The sequence below is a fragment of the Monodelphis domestica genome, chromosome 2 (genome assembly GCF_027887165.1).
Source record: "Monodelphis domestica isolate mMonDom1 chromosome 2, mMonDom1.pri, whole genome shotgun sequence".
Lineage (NCBI taxonomy): Eukaryota > Metazoa > Chordata > Mammalia > Didelphimorphia > Didelphidae > Monodelphis > Monodelphis domestica.
The window spans coordinates 451,223,322-451,239,818 of record NC_077228.1 but is presented as its reverse complement, the minus strand read 5'-3'; the positions used below and the strand labels follow the sequence as shown (position 1 = coordinate 451,239,818).

The 16,497-nt window shown below is 35.9% G+C and overlaps 1 protein-coding gene across 1 annotated transcript in view; it reads right to left on the bottom strand.

Annotated features, from left to right (window-relative positions):
• The window catches only part of CCR6 (C-C motif chemokine receptor 6), a 37,163-nt gene extending 30,753 nt beyond the window's left edge, over positions 1-6,410 (bottom strand). The window contains exon 1 of the mRNA XM_007484890.3: positions 6,117-6,410. The gene's annotated coding sequence lies outside the window, so the exon portion shown is untranslated. The remainder of the gene's footprint in view (positions 1-6,116) is intronic.
• Positions 6,411-16,497: the final 10,087 nt, after the last annotated feature.

Genomic DNA, 16,497 nt, shown 5'->3' with positions numbered 1-16,497 from the left:
CCCAGACCTTCCACTGACTCATTGCACTCCTTAGTGACCCAAATTGCATAAACTTTGAGAGCTTCCATTTTCATTCTATGTAAATGACAAAGTCATTTGAGGTGCTCTCTACATGATATAGAATGGTCACTTACTAATGAATGGCTGAAAACCACAGCCATAGAGCTGGCCAGGTGTAGACTGAGTATAGAAAGTCACTTGAATGATCAATCAACCAAGAAGAATTTATTAAAGGTACTTACTATGTGACAAGCACTGTCCTAGGCACTGGGGATATGAAAAAAGGGAAATTCACTGTTCTCAAGGAGCTTCCATTCCATCCAGGATAGAGCAATTATATACATACATACATGCATATACATATACATATGTGAGTATATATGTGTTTAGAGAGAGACACACACATTCTTTGTGTATTTACATAATAAATATGAGATAGTTAAGAAAGGAGGGCACTGGCAGTTGGTAGCAGAAGGGACAGGCAATGGATTTCTGGGGCAGGGGATGCTAAAGCTTAGTATTGAAGGAGGTTAGGGATGCTATGAGTCATTGATGAGGACAGACCATATTCCTGACATGGAGTTCAGAAATAAATACAGAGATGTGTGAGGAATAGAAAGAAAACCAATTTAGTTTGACTATAGAATACATGATGGGGATTAGTGTTTGATAAAGCTAGAAAGATCAGTTGGGGCAAGGTTGTGAAGGATTTTAAAGAGTGTGATCCTTCTGGCATACATGCATATACATATATTTGTATGTGTGTGTGTGTGTATTACATGTGTATGTATATGCATATGTGTTTGCACCTAACCTCCAAACCAATCACTTTCCCCACCCTTATTATGGCTCTGTGTTAATAAGTCTTTCATATTACATAGATTACCAGAGCTAGAATGAATCATCTTGGGGATTCCTTAGTCCAACTCCTTCATTTCACACATGGGCACAGTAATGGATGCCCAGAAAAATGGAAGGAGCTATCTAGGTTCAAATGAGTAGTAAATGGGAGAAAAGAAACCCAAACTCAATTCCTAATCCAGTGTTCCTTCCATAGTAATATGGAACTTCTTTCTTCTTTTCCTTTTTTTCCCAACCCTTACCTTTTGTCTTAGAATAAATACTGTGTATTGGTTCCAAGGGAAAAGAGCATTAGGCATTTGGGGTTAAGAGGTTTTCCCAAGGTCACCCAGCTAGCAAGTGTTTAAGATCAGATTTGAAGCCAGGACCATCTCCAAGTCTGGCTCTCTATCCACTGAGTCACCTAGCTGCTTTGATATGGTGCTTCTTCTGGAGACTTCTAATCACATTAAGCCACTACCAGCATTACCAATGGGTATTCATTTACCAAATTATGTTTTTAAGTGAGACACTAGATTGGGGACTCTAAATTCCTAAGCAGGATATCACCAATAGAGAAGAAAAAAGTACTAGAAAAGTTGGGGGGGGGGGTAATTGCCTCACACTCACATTACATCTTTGTTCCAGGCTTTCAGGTAGTACAATAATTCTCAAATTGTCTCTCCTGGATCTGTTTTCCAGGTCAGTTGTCTTTTCAATGAGATATTTTATGTTTGTTTCATTCTTTTGATTTTACTTTATTAATTCTTGCTGTCTCGTGAGCTTATTAACTTCTACTTGCCCAATTCTAGTATTTAAAGACTGATTTTCAGCTATGATCTTTTGATTTTCCTTTTTGGTTTAGTCTATGCTTTTTTTCATCACATTATACTTTTGGCTGAGCCTGACTTTTAAGTTAAGATCAATTCCTGTATTCTATACAGCTCTTGTTCTAATAAGATGTTATCTGAACTATTGCCTCTTTTGTTTGTTTGTTTTGTCCTGCCCACTCTATCACTTTCCATTGCTACCACCACCATCCCCCAACCCCACCGCCACTATTTCCTTCCCCTGTTGTTCCCCCAGCTATTAATGCCTCCCCCTTTCAGATTCAGATTCAGAAATATCTGAATTTACCTCATATATATATATATATGTAAATATATATATAGTGTGTATTTAGTTATTTACATCTCCCCCATTAGAATACATACTTCTTTTGCAAGTCTTGTATTCTAAGGTGCTAATGTATATGCTAAATATATACTAAAGGACTGTTAACTTCCTCTTTATTTTTATTTGTTTTATTCAAATATCCTGAGACCCTCTTTTACATGCCTCTCTCTGTGTCTCTGTCTTGCTCTCTCTCCCTCTCTCTCTCTCTGTCTCTCTCTCTTTCTCTCTCTCTCTCTGTCCCTCTGCCTTTCTCTTTCTCTGTCTTTTTCTATGTCTCTGTCTCTCTTCCTCTCTTTTTTTCTCTCTCTCCCTCCCTTCCTTTGGTCAATACCTTTTCCCTCCTCAAGTAACCTCTCCTACTACAATTTTCTACTCTATCTATCTGAAAATAACTAATGAATGAAAAAATAGAAAAGAATATGCTTTTTAAAAATAGCTTTTGCAATAGCCCCAACTTGGAATTTTGATTGTAGTCTTTTTTAAAAATTAGGTACTGGATCACAACAAATACTTGGATGTGTCCTGGACCCATGATTTTATACCTGAGAAGAAACTTCCAGAGTAGAAACTCCTTGCACTGATACAAGATCTATAATTTACTCTCTTCTTTTAAAAGAATACATAGTTATGTCTTCTTTCCTCTCAATCATAAAACTAGCTCTCTCTATATGTAAATTTCCAAGTAACTGATTTCCCTTTATAAGAGATGAAACCAATGCTTTTAAAGTATTTTTTTTATTTAAAAGGACTATATTGAGGTGTACAGAATACCCTATACACTATTGATATATATGTGCATATATGTGTATATATATACACATATATATATATGTATATATATATATGGTAGTTTCACAATTAATTTTTCCAACATGATGTGACCTTTCCTTGTATCAGCTTTTTAAATTTTTGACCTCTCTCTTCCCTCATGATGAGATTGTTAACTGTAAATTCTGGCTCTTATCCATATCCCTTGACTCCATAATCCATTTCATTTACTGCATCTAATCTTTTATTCATCTAGACACCAAAGTACCAAGCTTATCAGAGCTTCTTCCCAAGTAAGAGTCAATAGATTCTGAGAGAAGGTTTGAGGTTTTCTACTGTGAGTAAAGTATGAGCCTCGGTGCATGGATCAGAATCTGCCACTTATTTTTACTTTGCAGATAATGCTTCTTTAAAAAAAAGTGCTCCTCCTTTCTTTTCCCTGCTATCCTTTTTAACTATCTTTCAGGAAACAAGTTTAAAGTACTGTTGTGATGAGAGGCATTTGTATTTTGGATCCTTGAAAGATGAAGTAAAACCATACAATTTTATGATGTTAGTTATTACCGAATTATATATTTCAATTCAGTTTGCTCCAATTCATCAGGCATTTTTTGTTGTCTAAGTAACAAATCTTGTCCTAGGTGGAAAAGATTCTAAGAGAAGAAAAAAAAAACATTTTCTACCCTCAAGAAGCTTATACTACTTTATGATGAAGGGGAGAAGGGGGCATAACTTATACAAGATTTATCCCACATTATTATCCCTGTTGTTACTGTAGTTCAGTCATTTCAATCATGTCCAACTCTTCATGACTCCATTTGGGGTTTTCTTGGCAAAGATAGAGTCATTTGCCATTTCTTTCTCCCACTCATTTTACAGATAAGGAAAGGGAGGCAAACAGATTAAGTTGTGTGCCTACAGTCACATAACTAGTAAGTATCTAAGGCCATCTAACTGCCCCATTATTGTCACTAAAAGTTCATTAAAGGAAGTAAAGGAGATATAAATGTATGCTGACTTTGGAAGCTGTCAAGCATTAAACATTTGCCTAAGTAGTTAGTTATGTGTATTGCACAGATGCTAAGTGCTAACTGTTCCCTAAAAATCTTAGTGAAAAAATGTACTAACATTTATTCAGTTTGATTATATTCTCTTTTATTTAAAAAAAATAGTGAATACTGCAACTGAACAACAGGCTGTAATGTTGAGTTCTAAAAAATGAGGTCAAAAGAATGCTATCCACCTCCAAAAAAAAGAACTGTTGGAATCAGAGTGCCGAAGGAAGCATATGATTTTTCACTTGTTTACTTGGTTTTTTGTTTAATGGTTTTGGTTTATATGATTATTCACTTACAAAAATGAGCAATATAGAAATGTGTTTTGCATGATAATACACATGTAAGCCAGATCTAATTGCTTGCCAGCTCCAAGAGTGGGGAGGGAAGGAAGGAGGAAGACAATTCGCATTATATAACTTTGGTAAAGTTGCATGGAAATTTGTTATTACATGTAAAAAAGTAAATATTTTTAAAAAATTAAAAATGAGGTCAACCCAGTTGTCAGATTCAGATGTTAGAATATAAGATCCCTTAGGAGCAAGGTCTAAATTCTAAATGAGTTCTCAGGTTATTGCTAGAACAGATCATCTCTGTTTCTCAATAAATTATATATCAGAAGCAGCACTATGGCCATTAACTTTTCTCTTATCCCATTTACTGAAATGATAGAATTAACCACTGCTCAGTTTTGCTGATTATTTCAAATACTGGCAAACCATTCAGTTGATGCATCATGCTTTCTTCCACTTCATTGGGGGTCTGCCATCCTAACTATTTCTATCATTTACTGAATTACAGCAGTGCATATTCTCTCCAGTAGGAATGTTAACCATTTGGGTTGATTATTTATTACACACATATATGTATATAAGTGCAGAGAAAAAAATATTGACTTAAAGCCCACTTTCCAAACTTCTAAAAAGTAGTTTCTTGCAACTGAATGAGTCATTTATCCTCCATGAACTTCAGTTTCATCATTTGTAAAATGGGGATACTAATTCCCTACCATACAGGATTGCTATGAAACAAATTAAGATATGTATGAAGGGTGCTCACAACTCTAATGCTCAATGAAAATGTCCATTGTTGTTATGTTTATTCTCTCCTTCGTGCTCTTTTATGCTCTACACGTCAACATTTCCACTGCTTTTTACTCTTTTCCACACTCTCTATTAACTCCAGCCAATCTAACAAAGTTTTCATCCTCCACACAAGTTGTCCCTGCCACTGTGAGACCCAGCATCACATTCTTCTTTCTGTGCTGCCCATTCCCATCTCTCCCCCTTTGAAAATTCAGTTCAAAAGTCCCCACATCTGTGACATCTTCCATGATTAGCCTCACTTTGTCATGATCATTTCTTTGTCCTACATCCCTTAGCCTCTCTGTTCTGTCAAAAGATGTAATTATAAAGTAATGCTATTTTACATATATATGCCACATTGAACCTGTGTTATTGATTTCTCATCACATCTCAGATATATAGATAAGTAGATAGATAGATAGATAGATAGATAGATAGATAGATAGATAGATAGATGTAGATATACATGCATACATACAAAATTGCCTCTGGTGTTAATTTGCAACAACTTCTACATTTCCGTACAGAAAATCTTATATCGCCTTCATATATTCAGTCTATCTAAATTAGATTCTTGAGAATAGCGACCATAGGAATTATAGATTCCTAGAAGATGGAGCTGACAAAGAATCTTGATCTAATTGCAGAATCACAAGATCTAAGGGTCAGAACAAACTTCAGTGGCCACCTACTTCAATACATCCTTGAAAAATAAAATACCCTCTCTCCAACCTTCCTGGAAAGAAGTCAGCCAACTGCTGTTGCTCCAGAGACCTCCAGAGACAGGAAACTGATTACTTCCCAATTAAGTCCATTTTATTTTTGAATAGTAGACAGTGTTAATCTATTCCAAACTTGTTTTATAAGACAGGACAGGTCAAGTGATTTTCCTGTTGGTGGTAACAGCTATAATCCGAGTCTTCAGCATCCCAGTTCAGCAGTCTATCCACAACATGCTACCCCTTTGGATGTATATAGATAGATCTAAATAGATAGATATAGCTATTTAAATACATCTCCCCCTCCCCAATATTGCCCAATACAATTATTTAAATAGACTATGTACTTCAGAAATATCATTGGCTGATTAGCATAATTCAAGCTATAAATATACATGATATCTTTTGCCAAAAACATAATACCAAAAAAAAAAAAGCACAGGAGGAAAAAGAAGTAAAGAATTTTCACTTACCGATAAAGAATGTTAGCTTTATGTCTGTGACTATTTCCTCAGGGATCTTCTAATGAAACTTCAGACTTTTCTCAACCAGTATTAACACATGAATGGCTGTTTTCTCAATTACTAATCTTTTGAATTTATGTTATGAAAATATCTCTGATTGGCACATTTTTGAACTGCTTTTTCATCTAAAGCCTCGTGTTATTTCTGTCTCATTTTTACACCTAGCAAATAAGGTAGTGTGGTGAACTCACCACAAGTTTTATCCCTTCAAGTCTCCTACCTCTGATCATAAAAAGGTAACAAATAAGGTGGGGGAGGAAAAGACAGACATGTAACTAGGTCAGCTTCACAATTTCAATTTCAGATGCAAATTTTTTCATTTTAATATTTCATTTCATCTTGATTCTTCTTGGAAGCCAAATGTTGAATACAATGATTCTAAAGTTCTCTGAAAAGTTCTGCACATTATCTACTAACACTGACTATTTCCATCTACCCATGTTTCTAGTCTTGGGTGGGTGAAGTGTGGATACCACAAATAATTTGGCTTTTCTGTGTGGAAATATTCTTAAAATAGGAGGGTCTTTCAGTTCTATTTAACAACTTTTTATTGAGAGTAGATTGTACAAGCCACTGAGGAAGCTACAACATGAATGGATGATTAATAAGCAGGGCACAGAATAAGGGAATAAGCACCCTAAAGCAAAGTATGGGGAATAAGACATTGCAGTTCTGTTGAATGAGCACTGGCTTTGGTTTCAGAACATCTGGGTTTAAATGTTGCCCCTATCACTTACCTTTAAGATTGTGGATGGGTCTTTTAGCTATGTTTCAGTTTCATCATCTGGAAAAGGAAGGACTTGGATTTAATGACATGTGAAACCCTTTCTGGCTCTATGTAATTCTATAAAAGTTTATCCACAAACAAGAATGATTCAAAGTATTGTGTCAATGTTATTGCCAGTTAAATATAAAGTGCTTTACAAATATTAGTAATTGTTATTCTTGTTCTTATCATTTCTCTTGTGAATCTGAAGCCAGAATTCACCCAAATTCTCTGATAGTGGCTTAAAATTAGGAGGTTGCCCTCATAGGTTACCCTCAGATGGTATTTCATGGAAAACTTTAGGAATTTCTGTCTGATAAATCTTAAAAATAAGTATCCCCAATGGTTTGGTTCTCTTTGCCCATTCCTCCATCAACCAGTCAACAAATATTAATTAACCCCTTATTATTTTCTAGGCATTATGATGAGTTCTGGGAGTACAGAGACAAAAATGAAATAATTCCTTCCCTCAAGGTCCATATTTTCTATTGGTGGAGAGCACAAGTATATAGATATTCAAAATAAATACAATACAATTTAGGAGGGAAAATACTAGCTGCCAGGGGGATCAGAAAAGGCTTCACTTTGAACAAGTCGAGCTGGTTGTTGAAAGAAACTATGGGTTATAAGAAATAAAGATGAGAAGGAAGAGCATTATAGTTATGACCACATTTTCAACTGGTGATGATACAGTAGGGAAAGTAAATGATGATGACAATGGTGATTGCTATGTATATGAACCTTTCTAAGTACCAAAAAACAATTTGGAGGATCAGAACACTAGCATCAAAGTCAGGAGAGTGATAGAATCTCAGTTAGAAAGGACTTTAGAGCTAACATAGTCAAATCCATACCACATGGTTTTCTAGACTCTTTTTAAAGGTCACCGAAGAAGCTACGGCTTTCTGATGTAGAACATTTTACTTTTGGACAGTTCTAATTCTTAGCAAATTTTTCTTTATATCAAACTAAGGTGTACCCTCATGCAACTTCCACTCTTTAACTTGATACTATTTTCTGGGGTCTCTTTCTCATGGTGGCCATTCAAAAAAACAATAGAACCACCATTGTCCCAATGAATCCTGTTAGGCATACTCATACATACACCATCCTCATCACCCCACTCTGAATACCAGCTTGTCAATGTGTTTCCTAAAATGTGGCATCAACAACTGAACACAGTAATCTGAAAGTGCTTAGAGTTTACTAACATTTCAGATGCCAAAGTGAGGACAGCAGCACTATTCTTGTGCTTCTACCACCATAGCCTCCAGAAGACGATAGCATATTTTCATCAACAATGTACATGAAAGAAATGGGGTAAATGATAACATAGATGAAAGGCATCATTAAAAAAGGAGGAAAGTCAGTAATGTGGTGAAAGGAAGATATTAAAATTAACAATTTTAGTGCTCATCTGGGACTCAATGTAAAATGTAAATGTAAATGTACAAAATTTACATTTTTACATTTACATTTTACAATGTAAAAAAAAAATTAAGAGGAAGGCCTCTAGCACAAAGACTGGGTGCATACTCCATGGAGAATTTATCATAGAACATGGAAGGCATGAATGAGTTGCAATCTGCACTGATGAAAGGAATAATCACACAAGTGAGATTACAAATCCATTTAAGTAAATTACATGGACATTATCAGCTGATATGTCACACTATTCATTCCTTTAAGCTTGAAGTTTATTAAAACTCCTAGATCTTTTTTCAAACATAATATATTATCTCATCTCCCTCATACTGTAATTGTGTATATAGGGTGTTTCAAACATCTTAGTAGAGTTTTAATTTTTAATAGCTTGTTGTTACTCAATTGTTTCTCCATCATGTCGGACTCTTCATGACTCTATTTGGGGTTTGCTTGGCACATACTGGAGTGGTTTGCCATTTCTTTCTCTGGTTCATTTTATAGATAAGGAAACTGAGGCAGAGTAGCCTACGGTCACACAGCTAGTAAGTGTTGGGGGCCAAATTTGAACTTGGGAAGATGAGTCTTCCTAACTCCAAAGCTAATGCTCTATCCAATCCATTGTGGCACAACTAGCTGCCTTTTAAACAGCTTAAATAGATATTAATAAGTTTTAATAGGTTAAAACAGCAAAACTTTTGGAATTTCCTATAGAATTTATGTTCAAACCAAAGTTTAGAACACTACACTTTCCCCTACTATGTTTAAACTTATGTGGTTCAACTCATATTTCTAGCCTTTCAAGAGCTCTATGAATTCCAATTCTTTTATTCAACATATTAGCTATATTGTCCTACTTTATGTTGCCTACGAACTTGGTACATGTCACCTATACCTTTAATAAGTCACTGATAAAACAACGATAAATACAGGACCTAAAGGTATTCTGCTAAAGACTACCATTCCAGGTTAGCATTAATCTGTTAATCATTGGTTTGGAGGTCCAGTCATTCAACCAGTCCAGACTTCTCTTGGTTGTATTTGCTCATTTGTAAAGTGACAAATTTTGAAAAGATGACCTCTTGAGTTCCCATTTACTTCCAAACCTGTGGTGCTATGAAATTTACCTGGTAGCATGATTATCTAACTTACAACTTTCCATTTTGTCTATGAGGACAGCAGAAGAATTGTTAAATGCCTTGCTAAAACTCAGAAGTTGTGTAACCACCATATTCCCATGATCTACCAGTCTAGTAACCCTGACAAAAAAAAAACCACAACAACAACAGAAATGAGGTCTGGCACAACCTGTTCTTGATGAAACCCTGATAACTGGGTCTTTGTGATCACCATTTCCTTTACTAAAGATTCACAAATCATCATGCTAATGATAGATTTTATAATTTTGACAGGAATTAAAGTCAAGTTCACTGCTATATTCTAAAGCAGAAGTGTGAAAACAAATGGCCCAACATACTTCCAAGTGTGACCTAAACCAGATTTAAATGGAATGGGACAAAATTTTTAAGATAATAAAAATAGAGAGGAAGGAAGGAAGGAAGGAAGGAAGGAAGGAAGGAAGGAAGGAAGGAAGGAAGGAAGGAAGGAAGGAAGGAAGGAAGAAAGAAAGGAAGGAAGGAAGGAGGGAAGGAAGGAGGGAAGGAAGGAGGGAAGGAAGGAAGGAAGGAAGGAAGGAAGGAAGGAAGGAAGGAAGGAAGGAAGGAAGGAAGGAAGGAAGGAAGGAAGGAAGGAAGGAAGGAAGGAAGGAAGGAAGGAAGGAAGGAAGGAAGGAAGGAAGGAAGGAAGGAAGGAAGGAGGGAAGGAGGGAGGGAAGGAAGGAGGGAAGGAAGGAAGGAAGGAAGGAAGGAAGGAAGGAAGGAAGGAAGGAAGGAAGGAAGGAAGGAAGGAAGGAAGGAAGGAAGGAAGGAAGGAAGGAAGGAAGGAAGGAAGGAAGGAAGGAAGGAAGGAAGGAAGGAAGGAAGGAAGGAAGGAAGGAAGGAAGGAAGGAAGGAGGGAAGGAAGGAAGGAAGGAAGGAGGGAAGGAAGGAAGGAAGAAAGGAGGGAAGGAAGGAAGGAAGGAGGGAAGGAAGGAAGGAAGGAAGGAAGGAGGGAAGGAAGGAAGGAAGAAAGGAAGGAAGGAAGGAAAGAGGGAAGGAAGGAGGGAAGGAAGGAAGGAAGGAAGGAAGGAAGGAAGGAAGGAAGGAAGGAAGGAAGGAAGGAAGGAAGGAAGGAAGGAAGGAGGGAAGGAAGGAGGGAAGGAAGGAAGGAAGGAAGGAAGGAGGGAAGGAAGGAAGGAAGGAAGGAGGGAAGGAAGGAAGGAAGGAAGGAAGGAAGGAAGGAAGGAAGGAAGGAAGGAAGGAGGGAAGGAAGGAAGGAAGGAAGGAAGGAAGGAAGGAAGGAGGGAGGGAAGGAGGGAAGGAAGGAAGGAAGGAAGGAAGGAAGGAAGGAAGGAAGGAAGGAAGGAAGGAAGGAAGGAAGGAAGGAAGGAAGGAAGGAAGGAAGGAAGGAAGGAAGGAAGGAAGGAAGGAAGGAAGGAAGGAAGGAGTTGCTTTCCTAAGAATATTCTTTTTCTTTCTTAGTGAACATATCCACTATTTTATTCATAAAAGACTTGGACTTGAGATCAAAAGGTCTTACTTTTCAGTTCTAGTGTCAGCCTTTCCTATATCTGTGGACCTGGATAAGTCACTCTTCTCATTAAGCTTCACTTTGCTTAGCTAAAAAATGGGCATAATCACACCTATACTACCCACCTCATATGGTGGTTCTGAGGAAAGCACTTTAGAAAATATTATATAAATAGAAGTTTATTTCATTATGTCTCTTGGGTTTGGATCATTTGGGTCTGACAACTTGAACTCAATGCTTCCTTGTCATGTCATTTTTCTTGGATTTTCCTTCCCTCTTCACCATTTTTGCTCGCCCCTTCACATTATGAAGATTATTGTCCTTTGCACAGAAAAGAGAAGCAAAACAAGGGTTAAATTATTCAGCTTTCTCTTCATCATCTTATCATCCTTTCATCTACCCTGAAATCTGTGCTATCTATAGTTGAATCTTCTTGATGCCAAAAATAAGTGTTTCTTTAAAAGTCCTTTTTATGATTCTTAGCATACATTGCCATTTTTGGTCTGTTCTGAGCTTTATTATTCCTAGACCTATTTGCACAGGATCATGCTCTTTTACCCTTGCTTATATTATATTCGTTAAATGACTTTTAAAATTCTGTTGGTGTATATAATTTTGCTATGTATCTGGGTCAACATCTTGACAAGTCCATCTTCTTTTGACACTTACTAGCTCTGTGATGATGAAGAACTACAATGACAATATTAATAATATTTATGTAGCACTTTGAGGTTTGTAAAGCACTTCACAAATATTATTTCATTTGATCTTTATAACAACCCTGAAATGGGAAATTTTATTATTACCCTCATTTTACAGATCAGGAAAATGAGGCAGGAAGAGGCTTAAAGTCCAGGTCACACAATGAGTGTCTGAGACCAAAGTTGATATCAAGTCTTCCTGACATGAAGTCCAGAACTCTGTCCATTTTGCCACCTATATGTCTCAAGTCACAGAACCTCTCCAAATCTGTTTTCATCATCTATAAAAATGGAGATAATAATGTCTTTAGTACTCACTTTGTGAGTGGGGCTCAAATGGGAAATTTTGTGAATTTATACACTTATGTGTATATATTTGAATATTTGTGAAACATCATTATTATTTCTCATACTTATTTGTGTTATAAATTCATTCTTAAAATGATATAAAATTAAAATATATCTATAAAAATAAAATTAAAAGGAATTCATTATTGAGAATAGATTATCCCTAATATATAGTACAAAATATTAGGCCATGGGATTCTATCTGTTCTTTCTGTGACAATTTTGAAACCTTCCCTTTCCCCAAATCTAGAGTGCTTGTCAAACTATACCCAGATTTCCTCTCCTTTATCAAAAATTCAATGATAAAGTGGTCACTTCCTCCCAAGTTTCCCATCATTTCTCCTTCGGATACCAGTTCCTCTTTATTGGTCAGAATCAGAAATAGAATAGAAATTCCCCTTGTAGATCCCTTCATCTTTTGAAGAACAAATTTCTTATTAAGGAGAGTCAAGAATTTATCATCTGTTCTGCATTTAAAACAGAGATTCCATGTTTTGATTAAAAGCACACACACTATGCTAAAACTAAAGAATGAAAAATAGGTATTCTTCTTCAGATCTACATTCAGTTTACTATAAGCTGTGAAAAGATTGCACATTTTAATGACTTCTGGGAATGCCAGTTTGTCACTGTGAAAAAAGTAGTAATAGTCAAACAAGAGAACTAAGATTGAAGTCAGTCAGTCAAAGTGGGTTGCCTTTATAAAATCATTCAAGTGTACCCCTCAAAGACTGGTGGGAAATTACAAACTGATTGTCAACAAGGTATGTTCGTGGCAAGTATGGTTATTGGGAAAGAATAAATGATTGATGTGATAGATGAGGAAATAAGAATTTTTTTAATTCATCTAAATCATTCTTTTACTTTTTATTCACATATACAGAGAAACAAGATGGCAAAGCTTTGAGTGACCTTTGCAACTATCCAGTGCATCTCATTTTCTGAAAAGAAATCTCCACTGTAACCTGGCAAGTGGTCATGCAGCCTTTTCCCAAAGCTAGACCCCACTAATGACACAAATGAAGACTGATTCTAATCTGAAGATTGCTATGAAATTTTTCATGGATATATAACTGATTAAACAAAATATAGATTTGGGAAAAGTGACTTTAATATGAGATAGAGAACCCAGTCTAGGCCATTGAATTTGAGACAGGCTTAAAAAATAGCATGGGGCTAATTGTTAATAATAGGTCCAAAATGAAAAAGAGAGCCATGATACTATTTAAATTTGTATAAATTTTATTATGAGTCATTTATTACTAGTTATGTTTGCATTCACCACTGAAGTGAGAATTTCTTTTACAAATTTTAATTCTACTTGATTTTAGTAATCAGGCCTACTCTTGACGATTGATTTCTTTATGATATACAATATGCCTAATCTTTTTAGACTATTTCTATTCTGGAATCTATTGTTTTATGCTAAGATGTCAGAATTTCTAAAAACAATTAATATTCCAATGTTAGAATGTAAAGTTAGATTCTTAGTCCTTCTTAATTCTTTTCTTTAAATTTATTTAAATTTAAATTAAATTTATGTTCCTGACATGCAATGATGAAGTGAGCTCTGAAAAAAAGGACAAAAATGAGAAATTTGTTATTTCAATCTAAGTATAAAATTCTATTTCAGCTTTTTAATTTGTGAAAAAATTCCTAAATATTTTACTTTATTATTTTCATGCCAGAAGTATTTTTAAATGTTATTTAATTGATTAATTAAGAAAAATTTTCCATGGTTACATGATTCATGTTCTTCCCCTTCCCACGTCCCACCACCCTCCTGTAGCCACCAAGCAATTCCACTGGGTTTTACATGTGTCATTGATCAAAACCTATTTCCATATTATTGATATTTGCACTAGGTTGAATATTTAGAATCCACGTCCCCAATCATATCCCCACCAACCCATGTGATCAAGCAGTTGTTTTTCTTCTGTTTTTCTACTCCCACAGTTCTTCCTCTGGGTGTGGATAGTGTTCTTTCTCATAAGCCTCAGAATTGTCCTGGATCATTGCATTGCTGCTAGTAGAGAAGTCCATTACATTCAATTGTGCCATAATGTATCAGTCTCTGTGTACAATGTTCTCCTGGTTCTGCTCCTCTCACTCCGCATCACTTCCTGGATGTCATTCCAGTCTCCATGGAATTCCTCCACTTTATTATTCCTTTGAGCACAATAGTATTCCATCACCAACATGTAACACAATGTGTTCAGCCATTCCCCAATTGAAGGGCATCCCCTCATTTTCCAATTTTTGCCACCACAAAGAGTGCAGCTATGAATATTCTTGTACAAGTATTTTTCTCTATTACCTCTTTGGGGTACAAACCCAGCAGTGCTATGGCTGGATCAAAGGGCAGACAGTCTTTTATTGCCCTTTGGGCATAGTTCCAAATTGCCCTCCAGAATGGTTGGATCAGTTCACAACTCCACCAGCAATGAATTAATGTCCCTACTTTGCCACATCCCCTCCAGCATTCATTACTTTCCTTTGCTGTCATGTTAGCCAATCTGCTAGGTGTGAAATAATATTTTACTTTAAAAAACTTACATAGTTGTTATAATTTAATAGTTTTGTTGTTGATTACTGAAAGTATTTCATTATTCATTTGACAAATATTTATTGAACTGGAGAAGACCTACCAAATAACTACAGGACTGGAAAAGTTTTCCTAAAGGTTAATTTAGTTAAATTGAATTAAATTAAATTCTCTTCAGAGAGAATGTAAACAAGAGTATGAAGGTTGTATTGCTTGGGGGCATTTTCTGGAAGTACCAAGTATTTTTATTTGTTTGCAGCATTTGCTACATGAAAGGGAATAATAAAAGAGTCTGGAAAGGCAGATGTAGGCTAGATTGTAAAAGGTCATTAATGCCAGGTAGAGAAGATTAGATTTCTTTCAGTAAGCAAGAGGGAATCATCAAAGATTTTTGAGAAATTGAATGAATGATCCACTTAATTGTGGACTTAAACCATTGCCAGCATGACTATACATATGGATTAAAGATCATGGAAATATAAACATAAAATGTAGATTAAATTCCTATGAAGATGACCTCTAACTGAAATGGGAATCTTCCATACAATTTTCCTGACAAGATTTGTATGAATGCCAGACTATGCCTAGCTTTCCTCTATTTCATTACCATGATTTTTAAAATTATTTTTTCAATTAACATGAAATTATTTTCTTCTCTACTATCTACAACCACTTAATTGAATGAAAAAGAAAAAACAAGAAAAATTCAACTCTTATAACAACATACATAGTTAAGCAAAGAAAACTCTTGCACTGGTCAAGTCCACAAATGTTGGTCTCATTCTGCATCTTCAAACTTTGGAGTCCTTTATCTCTGTCAGGAGGTAAGTAGCAAACTTCATCTTCATTTTTTTTTTGGAATTCTAGTTTCTCATGGCACTGATCAATCAATAAATATTTATTATGCACCTATTGTGTGCCTGAGGATACAAAGAAAGCCAAAAGACAGTCCCCTATCCTCAAGGAGTTCACAATCTAATGGGGAAATAAATCACATAAAAGGTATGAAAGACAATGGAGAAGAGTGCATGGTGATGAAAAGGCAGCATGGCAATGAAGTTCAGAGGAACACATCAGGGAGGAAAGTTCCCTGGACATCTTCCTTAAGCAGAGAATGTAGGAAGAGTTTTCTATCTTCCACCCTCTCCAATGAGAGGAAGGGAAGAGCTACAGGGTGTAATAAGGAGATTTGAGTTTCATGTCTGATGTCATCTTTCAAGATAAGATGAGATGAAGACCAGGGGTACAGTCAAAATTCTCATCTTTAAAATAAATTTTCTTTATAATATTGTTATGCAAGTTGTTCTCCTGGTTCTGCTCATCTTAATCTATATCAGGGTTTTCCCAGTTTTCTCTGAAACTATCTATTCTTCTGGTGCACTTTAAACAATCCTTAATTTGCTTAGTCTTTTCCCAAAGAATGGGCCATTTATTCTATATACTACTGCAAAGTAATTTTCTAAGAGAAAAAAATGTCTTTACCTTCTGTCTTGGAATTGATACTAAATACTGGTTCCAAGACAGAAGAGAGGTAAGGGCTGGGCAATTTGGGATTAAGTGACTTGCTCAGGGTCACATAGCTAGGAAATGTCTGAAGCTGAATTTAAACTCAGGACCTCCCATCATCAGGCCTGGCTCTCCATTCACTGAACCATCTATCTGTCCCAAAGTAAATTTCTTAACCCCATCTCATAAAATGCTATTGAATAGACTATTTCACCTCTAGGATAAAATATATACTCCGCTGTGTCATTTTCTAAACCAAGCCCCAGTTCATCTCCCCATCATCTTGGACATTACTGCCATTCCCACATTCTACGATGGCCCCCAAATTGGCCTTCTTTCTAACATGACAGTCTCTCTCCTATTTCTATGACTTTGCACTAGGCTACCTCACCTGCCTAGAATTCACTCCCTTCT